Source organism: Tenrec ecaudatus, chromosome 15, assembly GCF_050624435.1.
Source record: "Tenrec ecaudatus isolate mTenEca1 chromosome 15, mTenEca1.hap1, whole genome shotgun sequence".
NCBI lineage: Eukaryota > Metazoa > Chordata > Mammalia > Afrosoricida > Tenrecidae > Tenrec > Tenrec ecaudatus.
In genome coordinates, this window is record NC_134544.1 from 80,268,637 (window position 1) to 80,280,277 (window position 11,641).

At 40.4% G+C, this 11,641-nt stretch overlaps 1 non-coding gene across 1 annotated transcript; it reads left to right on the forward strand.

The window, feature by feature from the left end:
- The first annotated feature begins 9,764 nt into the window (after nt 1-9,764).
- On the forward strand, nt 9,765-9,871 carry LOC142428315 (U6 spliceosomal RNA). Its single transcript, XR_012780238.1, has one exon. It is a non-coding gene; the product is annotated as a U6 spliceosomal RNA (small nuclear RNA).
- The last annotated feature ends 1,770 nt before the right edge of the window (nt 9,872-11,641 follow it).

Here is an 11,641-nt window from a genome sequence, read left to right on the forward strand (position 1 = left end):
TTCATTTATGTCCAAATTGGGAGTCTTTATTCTAGCTGGTGGCCTTTGGGAGGATTCAAATCTCGACGAAATTACTCAAAGCTGAAAATTATAGTCAGGTGGATTTATAAGGACAAAAACCGCTGCCGGTTTAGCAATCAGGAGGGGTTGAGGCTATTACAAAGCTTTCAGTGTGTAAGCAGGGAAGGTTGGGGGTTCCACATTCCTTTCAGCAAGCAGTTTACAGAAGCTAAGAGAAGCATAATCTTTTTAACTTTGTGAGGCAGGGTGGAATGGGAAAATGGGCACATTCTGAAAACAGGAGGATATTGACATTTGAGTAATAATACTTTGCGATGGGGCAAAACTGGGTGTGGAGGAGAAAGAGATTACATACTTTAGTGATGAAAGAGGCCAGGACAGCATATTAAAAATTCTAAAGTGGGGCATGAGTCAAGCTTAAGAGAAGTTCTTACAGCACTGCATTACAAACCAAATGGCTGGTGATTCAAACTCACTGAGAATGTGTTGGAAGCCAGGCTTAGTGAATTAGTTCTCTTTTTAAAATCATTTTATTGGGGGCTCATACAACTCTTAACACAATCCATACACACATCAATTATGTAAAGCACATTTGTACATTCATTTCCCTCATCATTCTCAAAGCATTTGCTCTCCACTTAAGTCCCTGGCATCAGTTCCTCATTTTACCCCTCACTCTGCACTCCCCCTTCCTCATGAACCCTTGACAATTTATAAATTATTATTTTGTCATTTATTACACTGTCTGATGTCTCCACCCACTTTTCTGTTGTCCCTGCCCCAGGGAGGTTATATGTAGATCCTTGTAATCGATCCCCATTTCCACTCTCAACCCCACCACCCTCTACCCTCTACCTTCCTGGTATTGCCGCTCTACCACTGGTCCTGAAGGAATCTTCTGCCCTGGATTCCCTGTGTTTCCAGTTCCTATCTGTACCAGTGTATATTTTTTGGTCTAGCCAGATTTGTAAGGTAGAATTGTGATCATGATAGTGGGTGGGGAGAGGAAGCATTTAGGAACTAGAGGAAAGTTGTGTGTTTCATCTTTGCTACACTACACCCTGACTGACTGATCTCCCCACGACCTTTCTGTAAGGGAATGTCCAATTGCCTACAGATGGGCTTTTGGTGCCCACTCTACACTCCCCCTCATTTCACAATGATAAGATTTTTTTGTTCTGATGATGACTTATACGTGATCCCTTCAACACCTCATAATTGCACAGGCTGGTGGGCTTTGTTGCTTTTGAGCTAGATGGCCGCTTGTTTAGCTTTTGTCATTGGCTTGTTGTTTGTTGTATATTGTTGCTTGGTTTTGCTCTGTCTTGTTTTTGTGCATGTTATTATCTCCGCAGGTCTGTCTAAATAAGATAGGCTGGATTAACAATTTGGAGGAGAAAACAATGGGACCTACAGTTCTGAGGGACATGGGAGAGGGGGAGGTGGGGTTAAAGGAAGTGGTGTTAACAAACCCAGGGACAAGGGAACAAGTGATCCAAATCGGTGGTGAAGAGGGTGTAGGAGGTCTGGTAGGGCATGACCAAGGCTGATGTAAAGAGGAATTACTGAAACCAAAGTAAAGGCTGAACATGATAGTAGGACAAGAGGAAGTCAAAGGAAATAGAGGAGCTAGGAGGCAAAGGGCATATAGAGAGGTCTAAATAAAGGCATGTACATATGTAAATATATGTATGAATATGTGGAGATAGATCTGTGTGCATATATGTATAGGTTTTGTATTAAGGTAGCATTGGGCCTCCACTCAAGCACTCCCTCAATGCAAGAATACTTTGTTCTATTAAACTGGCATTCCATGTTGCTCGCCTTCCCAACACAATAGCTGAAGACAAAGCAGGTGCATAAGCAAATGCGAAGAAAGTTTATGGTACCCGGCTATTAAATGGTATAGTGAGTTCATTCTCAAAGGTCTTAGCCTTTCAAATGGGAATGCAGTTCTACTCTGTGCACAACTGGACACGGTGAATCAGAATCACCCCCATGGAATCTAAAACAATACTAGATTGGTTTTGGTGTGTTAAATTGTTATGAGGATATAGGAACCCTGGGTGCACGGTGGGTAGGGCATTGACCACCTGAAATCCAGCATCTGGGAAGAATGATTAAAGGGTCTACCTCCAAAAAAAACCGTACAATCCAGAGTCTACAATGCCCCTGAGTTAGAATTGACTCGGTGATTGTGTTTGTGGCCTAATTGTATGATTTGAGTCCTAGAGAATGTTTCCTCCAATTTTGTGGAGCTGGTTTAACAGCCCAAAACTGAAACTATTTCCAGGAAATAAAAGCTTTTTTTCACAAAGCTTTAACCACTAAGTGAAAGAAGGGGGAAAAAGGACAGCAAATGAATTGTCAAAGTCATTCCCTCTGTCCTGGGTGTCTGGCATTTTCAGGATATGAGTTTTCATTGTTTCTTGCATAGTCATAGGTGACCGTGTCCTCAGACTACAATGTGATAATCTGAAGATAGGATGTGTTGACTGAAATGACCATGGAGGAGATATTTCCTTCTGTCAAGTTCTCAAGGAAGTGCATTGATACAGTGACTGCAATACTAATCTCAAACATAGCAAATAATGTTTTGATGATCCTTTGTAATTGTTAGGGTCCTGTAGTCAGTTCTGATTCCCTGTGAACCTGCATAGAACAGTCATAAATGCTTGGAGTTAGATTTGGTCAGTCATACTTAAGGTGCACTAAACCTCCCAATATTCTGAAATGTGGAAATGATGGCAGAAAATATGATTCCAAGGAAAATACAATCCAATTGGATGCAGCTGTGTTCTGTTAATTGGCTAACAAGAATAAAAGTTTACAGGTAACAATTCTAACTACTGTGTTACTGTTTGGTTTTTCTGATCTTATCTAGGTGCCCGACTGAAAAGCTCTACAGATGAATGGAGTCTTTTCTTCCAAGATGGCTTTTTCTTAAGTCTGGCATGCTGTCTTGGCTGTAATCTAGGAATGCATACAGGGCTGAGGGCCAGGACCTTGATCTAGAACCTGAATCTCTCCTTTGGACTGAGATTCCACCCAACATGGTCCCTGAGTGTTTCCTGAAAGTCATGAGATAAAGAAAGTGAAAGTTATATTAAAAGTTACTGACTTAAATTAAAATTATGAAATAAAATGATTTAGGTTAATATGGTCTACAACAGTGGTTCTCAACTTGTGGGTCACAACCCTTTTGGGGGGGGGGGTCAAACAACCCTTTCACAGGGATCTCTCAATTAATAACAGTAGTAAAATTAGTTATGAACTAGCAACAAAAACAACTTGAAATATGTTAAAGGTTTGCGGCATTAGGCAGATTGAGAACCACTGCTCTAAGCGATGTGTAATGATAATGCAATTCTGAACAAGATTCCAGCATCCATCTTTAAGGACATGGAAATGATCAAGTTAAAAACAGAAATCAAATAGACCCAGGATAAGCAAGGTCAGAACAAGTATTAAAGGACCCATGGGTCTTTCAATCTGCTGTGACCCCTGCATCTGCCTGCCACTGACCTGATGGGAGACCCAGCACCATCAGGAGGACGAGAAAGGAGGCAGACATTTCTGTATCAAAGACTCTTGACTCAGAAGTCTCTGGGATCCCCTGAGTGCAGGGTGGTGAAGGTGGTGGCCTCATTTAAGTAACAAACCACAACAGGCATTTGCCTATGAGTGTTCCTGGCTGTGATACGAGTGAGGGACTATAAACAGTATGCTAATGCGCAGGCACCACAGCTCCATCAGAAAGTATCTCCAGAGCTGGTTGTTGAAATAAGTTGGGTGACACAGATGGGAGTGATGTGACCCACAAGCATACCTTGAATTAGTAGGCTCCATAGATTCCAATATTTGCAATTACAAAATTATGAGTTCCAGTGCAGCATTATTGTTTGATTTGAACATATGCATCCACTAATGTATGCATTAATTTATTGTTTCTGAGGTCTGAGCGCTATGAACACCCCAGACATTCTTCCGCATTGAGGGAAAACCAATGTAGCAAGCAACCGAGCTAAGAAACAAGCTCTTCCTCCAAAACCAAACCACTATGATTGCGTCTCTTCTGACTCAATGGAGACCTTAGAGGACTGAGAACTACTTGTTAGGCTTTCTCTTACTGTAATTATTTACAGGCATAAACAACGTCATCTTACTCGGGGAACCGTTGGCTGGTTTGAATCCTTGACCTTGTGGTGCACAAACAAATCTTATCCCATAGCGCCACCACAGCCCTTTATATCTCTGCACCAACAGGCTCATATTACAGGACTTTTTAAATGTCACTTTTAGAAGCCAAGTTATAATTTTAAATATTATATGAATAAGGAAGGCCATAAAAACTGATGACCTTTGACTTATGGTGTTGACAAGAATGATGAAAGTACCGTGGACAGGCTTTCAATAAAACAAACATCTGTTTCGAGTGAAATAGCCAGAGAGTCCCTTAGAATCAAGGATAGTGAGACTTTGTTTTGTGCAGCATTATCATTATCCCAGTCCCTTGAGAAAGACATCCTCCATGATAAAGTAGGGGATCAATGAAGAAGCTACATCATGAGATGGATTGACATGGTGGCTGTAACAATGGGCTCAAAAAGAGTCATTGTGATTGTGGTGCTGAACTAGGCATTCTTTAGTTCTGGTGTCCATTGAATCACGTAGAATTGGAATGCACTCTGGCATTTAACAGCATCAAAAAACAAATCAAAATACAAGGTTCTTCTCAGGTCAGGGGGAAAGGGTAGATGTTTTATGTGGGAAACACACCTAACAACGGGAAATTTTTAACAGAATACACTGTCTTGATCATTGCCCATATGTTGAAGCTCACTGTGTCTTGGCTAATTGTTGGCTGAAAATGTCTTGTCAACATTTACAGAACTTTAAGCGCCCAAGGTTGCTTGGGTGTAGGATGGTTGTTAGATCCTCCATGAAAGAGAAGAACTGTCTGATAAAGGTTTTCTTATCCATAATGCTCATGGGAGAAAGTAATCATGTCTTTAACAAACTGAATCACTGATTCGTTTTGACCTGCCACCCTTTTGGCTAAAAGTTGAGCATTTAATCATCGTGCCACATGATTTTGTGGTCCAGGTTCATCTAAGTATAACTTACATGCATCGACCTTTATTTCTGCAGATGAATGTTTATCTTCTTGTTGCCCCATGTTTAGACATTACATAGATTTCTTCAATGTCAGCACTATTGCTATTTTCTGCTCCTAAGAGTTTATTGCGTGGTGCTGCCTTTATGAATTGTATGATTTTAGAAGCACCTTGGACACTATCTGTAGTGCCAGAAATAGCTGCCGCAGTTGTGAAAACTAAGAGTGACTCCAATTATGGCCCAAACCCTGTAAGAAATATCAAAGAAGAATTGATACATTTGGGTTATGGTGTTAGGGAATACCATTAAATATATCATGAGTGGTCTGAAGGACAAACAGGTCTGTTTTCACATAAACACATCTTGAATATTTCTTTTTTTTAAAATATTTTTATTGGAGGCTTGTACAACTCTTAGCACAATCCATACACACATACATTGTCTGAAACACATTTGTATATTTGTTGCCATCATCCTCAAAAGATTTGCTTTCTACTTGAGCCCTTGTTATCAGCTCATTTCCCACCTCCACCCCCACTTCCCCATCCATCATGAACCCTTAATAATTTATAAATTATTATTTTGTCATATCTTACAATGTCCAACATCTCGCTTAACTCACTTTTCTGTTGTCCAACATCTTGAATATTTCATGGAAGCATTCGAGCAAGACTTCATTGCACTCATTTGGTCATGTCATCAGGAGGAACTAGTCCCCAGAGAATGGTCTTGTGCTTGGTAAAGTAAAATGTCAATGCAAATGAGAGAGACTATCAATGAGATGAAGATCACAATGGCTGCAGTGATCAGTCCAAACAGAGGAATGATTGTGCGCATAGTGCACGTCCGGGCAGCATTTCAATGTGTTGCACATAGGATCTCTGTGAGTTGAAGCCAACTCAAGCGTACCTAAGACTATCAACACATACAATGTTATCCAGGTCACTGTAAGTTAACATTATTACATAAATATACATGTGGGAGCATGTATGAATACATCTGATTGCTTAAAGAAACTTTGAGATTCATAAGAGAAATTTTTCTTGCATTAAGGTTTCTTTAAGGATCTCTCTTATGTAAAGTAGTTATGCTTTGGGCTGAGATCTGCTCGTATACAGTTTAAAATAACCAGATGTTCCCTGGAAGAGAGGGCTTTTTACTCCTGTAAACAGTTATAGTCTCAGAAACTCACAATAGCATCACTGTGAGTTGGCATAGACTCTGTGGTGGTGTTTGGTGTTTTCGAATGTCTCTGGCTTTGACAACAAATAATTCTAGTTAGTACAGTCAATTGCAGACATATCTTATCAGGACATATAACTGTGAACTCTGTTGTATATATGGTCAAAGACAGACAAAGCCCATTCCAATGAAAAGAAGATACATTCAGATGCATGAAGATTCCCCAGAGTGTATACATGATAATCCCTAGAGGCGTGCTGAAAACATGGGGGAAACTGCAGCTTCTGAGCAGAAAGCATCCCTGACTCCTCTCTCATGCATGTCCTGGAACCATGGCCTGTTGCAGGGAGGTTTGTGTCTGGGCTCACACAGACTTCCCATCAGTGTTACATGGCTGTGTACTCAGGATTCACAGAGCTGAGTTATAAATAAGTTGGCTCTTGGAAATGCCCTTGGTGATGCTGAGTCATGACTGGAGAGATGGATTGTAGTATATTTTCCCATCATGTTATTACCTCAACTCACTCCAGGCCCTTTCCTGGAGCCTGGCAATCCAGTGCACATAATAGCTATTTAAAGAGAATCCAGAGACAGCACAGGTGAAAGACAAGGTCTGTGAGGGCTTCACCACTCCTGGGCCTGACTCTTGTAGCTGCACCTGAGCCAGGACACCTGGTGATGAAAAGAAACAGAGTCATGTGCTCAGATGTTGCATCCCCAGACTTCATGTAGGAATCCCTGAAGCACTCACCTCCCAGAGTTGCCACCAGAAAGGAAAACCCACACATGCTTCATGTTCATGTGGATAAGATTTATGACACCCCAAAAGGCTATCCAGAGTGATGAGGATTTTGAATTTACATATACGGGTGCTGTGGCTTCATGTGGCTGCCAGAGGTATTTGCATATTGGAGGTGCATTTGTAAATCAACTTGAACAGGATAAAGGGAGGCCTCTGGGTCTGCTCCTCCCACTCAAAGAATGCTGCTAACTGTGCTTTTAGGGTAACCCAGATTTTTTTTCTGAAGTCTTCACTTTATCTACTGCAGACTTCTCTTAATCCACACAAGAGTGTAACCTGTTCTAGGAGTTATATGCAGCCACAAATCAAGGACATTTTTATTCCCAGTGATAGGTAGAGCAGATATCAACAGAGAGAGAGAGAGAAACAAACAGCCAGACAGAAAGGAGGATAAATGACTATGTAAAAAGATAGCTAATGAAAATATTCACCACAAACCAGAGCCATATCTCTTCTGATTCATGACACCTACATTAGTCTATATTTAAACAATGGAACGTTCTAGTGTGTTCAGGCAACATCCAAATCATCAAAAATATTGCTAAATTGGGTAACCATGACTTTACTTAAATTTACTGCCATATGTCTTCATACCAAGTTTAACTCAAGTGATGGTATTTTCATTTGCTTCATATTCTTGTGAAAGTTGAGCATTGAGTAAAGAATCATTGCATGTGAATTGTGGTGCTATTGAGGAATATTGGAATTACCATGGACTGTCAAAGGAACTAACGATGTGGATCGCAGAGTAAAGGTTAACTGATGAACCACCAGCAGCAGAAGCTGCTCAGGAGAAAGACTGGACTTTCTATTCCTGTAAACCGTTACAGTCCTGGAAACCCACAGGGCGGTCGCTATGAGTCAGCACTGACTTAATGCTAGTGGTTTTGGTTTGGCTAAAGGAACAAACAAATCTTTCTTGGAGTAGTACATCCAGAATATTCCTTAGAAACAAGGATGATGGTACTTCATCTCACATTTTTGAACATGATATCAAGAGACCCCAGTACTTGGAAAAGGGTATCATACTTGGCAAAGTGGAGGACAGTCAAACAGAATAAGGCCCATGAGGAGATGGAATGACACAATAGCTTCAATAATGGGCTCAGAGTTATGAACCATAATGAAAATGACTCAATATTGTACGTTGGTTTGTTCTTTTGTGTATAGGGTTGTTATGAGTTTGAAATGAATGAACTTAGCTAACCCCCCAAAAACACAACACAAAAAGCACATACTTAAGAATGAGAGGGGTGGGGGCTAGCCTGTCAATCAGGCAGCAGCTTGATGACCTCTTTGGAGGCACTAAGGAGACAAATAGCTCACTGGGGGTGGGACCCCCGCCCTCTCCCCATCACTAGACATCGCTTTTGACAAGCCACATGGAGAAAGGCTGATGGAGCCAGAGCCCTGGGAGTTATAGGAGCCATGTGGAGACCCCTGCCAGCGCTGCGGTGCTTCTACTGCCACTGGATTTACAAGGCTTTTCACCCATTGGCCTGTGATCTTCCTGCATCCATCATTACTTGGCTGTGTGAGTGTAACAAGGAATTTATGGACTAGTATTGCACATCTGGGCTAATATTGGGCTTATGGACTTGATCTGGACTGGGCTCGGATGTTTTCTTAATACCCAATTGTTCTTGTATATAAAGCTTTTTTCTTTCTCTTTTTTTTCTCAAAAGCTTTTTTCTTATACACGTGAGTGTCTATGAATTTGTTTCTCTAGTCTACCTAGACTAACAAATATGCTGAAACCAATATCTATTGCTACTTATATCCTGGAAAACTTATGGTTACACAAATTCATACAAAGTTCTCACACAGGATATTCATACAAAGTTCTCACACAGGATATTCATACAAGGATTGCATATGAATGAGACAAATAAGAATTGAAGAGGGACTGAGAATATTGAAGCACATGATGACCTCCCTTTCATGGTTCTGAATTTTACTAGTTAAACTAACGGAATACAAGCTCAATGATTATACTGCCAGTATCATCACCTACTTGTGTTCTCCTAAAGGCAGGCCGGCAGTTATTCACAAGACACTTGAAGGGACTGAGCTTGGAAATCATCCCAGATTTGTGGTCTCTGGATTAGCAGACTAAATAAAATGTGGGCTTCTGTGATATCTTCAAAAGTGCCATCAAGCTGTATCTAAAAATGGATAAAAAACAATGAGCATGTGAAGTGATATGTTCCTGAATGAAGAGATAGAAAAGGAAGTTAGTGGTGTCCCTTTTAAAATAAGTAATAATATCTTCAAAAAGACCTGTTGCAGAAGCAGGACATCCAGAATTCTCATTGAAAATTAAGAGATGGTTTTTTTTTTAAATCATTTTCTAGGGGGCTCGTACAATTCTTATCACAAACCTATCATGGATAATGGAGCAATGGTAGTACAGTGAGCTAATTGCTGGGTCAGTACTTTGAAAGTATCAGTCATTTCACTGGAGAAAGACAAAGTTTCTATGCCCATACATAGTTACAGTGCAAGAAACCTCTAGGGCAGCTCCACCCACAACTTTAAAGTTACTCTGTGTTGGAATCATTTCTATGGAAATGAGTTTGTATCTTTTGTTTTTGGTCTCTTGGAAGAAGTACAGGACAAATGCTATTAAAAAGCAAAGATGGTGTTTGCTTCGGCAACACATGTGCTATAATTGGAACGATACAGAGAAGATTAGCATGGCCCCTGCACAAGGATGACACACAAATTCGTGAAGCATTCCATATTTAAAAAAAAAAAAGTAAAGGTGATGAGGTATCAACCTCAATACATGGGATATGTTATGAATGGGATCCTCTGAAGAGACACAATTATTTGTTTTTTAAAAAAAGTTCAAGCAAAATAAACCACCTTCAGTGGCTGTGTTTTTAATAATAGCACAATAATTGTGTTAATTATGTAAGGCAAGGTAAAGATACTGCAAGCCTAGGAAGGATTTCATCTGTTGTAGAAAGGGACATTACCAGTGAGGAATGTTTCTTCAGGGCTTTTTATCAACATAAACAAATATAAGGAATAGGAATTCTCATTTATTGACCAACTGGACACATTTCAAACAGACTCATTCTTTTGATGAAGCCATGAGAAGATACGTCCAACAGTGTAAGAGCCAAATCTGCCATCTTTAAAAATCTAAAGAAAATATGTCACTGCCTGATGGAATAAAGAAAACTGTAGTGAAGAAGCAATGGTGACTCTGGATGAGCTAAGAATTCATGTCCTCTGGTAGACCTTTATATCTGGACTCTACTCAGGAAGTTTATTACACATTTCAAAAAACCAAGGCCCAAACTGGGATGCTGATACCTTATGTAACAAGCCTCAAGGCACATAAGGAAGACCATCACAGTTATCCAGTGCTTGGAACCACATATGCATTTGATAGCAATAGACAGCTTCAGAAAGCTCCATCCATTGTGCCCCGCCCATCACACTTTTACCTTATAATCTAACCTCAGGTTTCCAGCGATCACTACCTGACCTTACTTTGTATAATGCAAATACCCTAGGTTTCTGTAGTACTCACCATTTTGTAGTCAAGCTTCTGGAATAAAAATCAATGCACCCTCTAAATAAAAAGCAGAGACACTAGGACATTTGCAGTGAGGTGAACAGATTTGGTTCACAACCATTCAGAAGTTCAAATCCTTGTGATGCTTAAGTGTGCAAGACAGCAGTCCCAGGCTTCTGGCTCCCTAGACTGGCCTGTATTTTGGTATGTGTGGCAAATCTGCAACCTGAATGAGAAGAGGAGTGATCACTTAGGTATGTCAGGTTGTTGGCCTGAATTTCTTGCCCTAAGGAGTGCCCACCCTGTGCCCCTGAGCTGAAGATTAGGATTCAACCTGAGGTATTTGTTTTAATGACAGAGCCCACGCTATGCTAATAGAGTCCATTCTTCTCTTCGTCAGGTCCCCTTCATTGACATTCATGTAATAGAAGCAGGTATCTCCTAGTCTCAGAGGATGAATGGATTCCAGGTCTTCCTGAAAGGCAATTATGACCCTGGATTACTGTATAGCCTTGGGAATTCAATGCTTAAGTTGAGCGTTGGCCTAGGTTTTGAAAGGTTGACTTCATAGAGGAACCCACACACTTTAATTTGTTATCAAAATAGGTGAATTTTCAGGAAGAATCTATGTTTTCAAGCCAAAGTCAATAAACTCAATGCTACAATATTCTTATGCTAGTTTTATTGCTATAAAAACATTTACAATGTACTTTAAAAATTTACAGAATTATGAGGTGTGATCAATTATTTCAGTGCTGATACTATCTGTGTACCTTTCTACCAACAGTTTCTTCCCCTTTACATGTTTTTATCCTTTTCCCTGATTATCTCACTATAACACCTACATCTCACCCATAGTTTTGGATTTCTAGGGAGAGAGAAAAAGCTAGTATCTTGGCACCACTTGTGAAACTTGCTCGACCAGGAGCCTGGAGGGGTAGGAACACAAAATGAATGTGACGGGAAGAGGCTAAGCTGTGATAAAGTAG